The sequence below is a fragment of the Papaver somniferum genome, chromosome 8 (assembly GCF_003573695.1).
Source record: "Papaver somniferum cultivar HN1 chromosome 8, ASM357369v1, whole genome shotgun sequence".
In the NCBI taxonomy this organism is placed as follows: domain Eukaryota; kingdom Viridiplantae; phylum Streptophyta; class Magnoliopsida; order Ranunculales; family Papaveraceae; genus Papaver; species Papaver somniferum.
This window is the reverse complement of record NC_039365.1, coordinates 142,735,768-142,738,029: the sequence shown is the minus strand read 5'-3', so window position 1 is coordinate 142,738,029 and position 2,262 is coordinate 142,735,768.

The following is a 2,262-nucleotide window of genomic DNA, read 5'->3' as shown; positions in this document are numbered from 1 at the left end:
GAAGGAATATGCATGATTTGGTGAAAGTGTGTAAGGATGAGTACTTGTGGATGAAGTTGATTCATTGAACCATAAAGATATTACCGGTCATATCCCAAGAAAACTGAAAACCGGTAATTGGGGGTGTGACAATACCTACCATTGATGTATCATAATATAATTGTTAGTCAAGTATTCATTATCAATTAACAAAAATACAAAATGATCACTAGATTTTACATTTTTACCACCCATCATTTGGTAGTGAAGTACTTAGAGCTAGCAGTATGGTTGGCCTCATCCCTTCCCTATCCTCATATGTACGGAAAAATCCCAAAAACCATCCATTATGGTCTCCCATATCCCTACTGAGTAACCGTTTCTGTTTTTTAAAGTTTTACCTTAAAACTTTCCTTTTCCACACTTTTTTTTTTTATTAAAAATCTTCTTTTACCTATTATATATCTTTTTTTTTTACTCTAAAATATCTTTTTTCACCTAGACAAATATATACCCATAGAAAAAATAACTGCAAAAAAAAAACGGCTACCGAGTAGCAGTTTCGTATAGGGAAGGGATAAGAGGGCACCATAGTGAGGTTGCCTTCCTTGTGCCATCCCTTCCCTACATTTGAGGGATATGGAAGGGATGGAGGGCACCATAGTACTAGTTCTTATATTCTTTATATTCTTTGTAGGTTTCTATCTTTTTCACGAGATCATCATTTTATACTATATGGATCACTAGTTTTGTAAACTTAACCGAGCGTAAGTTAGTATTAAGTGTTATTATGAACCCAAACTTCCAAAAAATGAAACCTAGTGTAGGGGCTTCACATTCCAATAGAAGGGCTGCACATGGATTCGTGACTAAAAAGTTGGTTATGAGGTGTCTTGATGTAATAGCAAATGTCCAAGTTACCCTCCATCTAAATAGAAAGATAAAAACTAGAATCAAAACCTAATTCTAATTCAAAAATATTCTCATCTTATTCTTCTAAACTCCCTTTCCTTCATCAATCGTAAATCCTTCAAATCATTTGATCGTATTCGATCAATCAACGATTCGAAAAACTTATAATCTTCGATTGAAATCTCTATTAAAGATGTTGAAGAAGCAAATTGATAGAAGTGATGATAATCAACAAATCAATTACGTTTGAAATGGTTAGATTGATTGAAATCAGTAAAAAAGATGGTTTCATAGCTATTTATGATTAGATTTCCCACGAAAAACCCAATCGTAGCTGATTTATAGTTGGGTTTTTTACCCAGTAACAGTTGGGTTCGAACAAGATCAAACCTAACTGTAAAACCAAAAATCTCAACCGCAACTGATTTACAATTAGGTTTCCCCAACATTACCCAGTTACGATCAGGAGTTCATCATCACCTAACCATAAATTTGTCTTACGGTTGGTCACGAAAGAAAAACTCAACCGTAAATCGCTTTTATAAGATAATTTTTTTTTTTAATATTTTTACGTACTTTCACCAATTTTGAGAAATAAAAAGGAAATTGGTTGGGTGAATCAAAATCTAAGGTTTTAGTTTGAAAAAAACCTTCAAAGTTTTTTTTTTATTATTTATTTTACTTTTTCTTTCCACCAAAATACTACACTTAATTTGATTCTTTGTCACTAACTAAATGAAAAAAAATAACTTATCAGTTTAATCATTAGTTAATTAAATTATTAACACTAACTAAATGAGGGTTGTTTAGCCATTATGAAAATATTTTAAATAAGGGGTTTTTGAAATTTCTAACGGGTGACCCGTTTTTTTCCTACTAGTGAAGCCCCTTCGTTGGAATGTGAATCCTATGTATTAGGTTTCCAAAAAAAAATGGGATGTCATGAATTATTAACCTTGTAGTGAAACCAAGAGAGAGAAATAAAATCGGATGTGGAACTCAAAAAATCTATAAGTTAGAGATGTTTGTTGCTCGATAGATATGTTTGACTTCTATAAACTTATTTTAAAGTTGAGAAGTCACAATCACAATGATGTAATATTTTCAAATTTAATACATAAATAATTGTAATATTATCCATGTAATTGTGTTGTTCTTTTATTAGGTGGTTATCCTTTGTTATGTCCCGCTCACTTGGGATGTTGTTCTGGAAATAATATCAACCACTTTTAGGTTTTAGTTGTTTATTTTATCATTCTATTTGGAGAAGGAAGGAACTTTTACTGACACGTTGCTGAAGGGAGATTTTGAAGAGGATCTTTACCTTAAAACTGGTGGTAAACTGAACCGCAGTTAAAGTAGCTCTCGAAA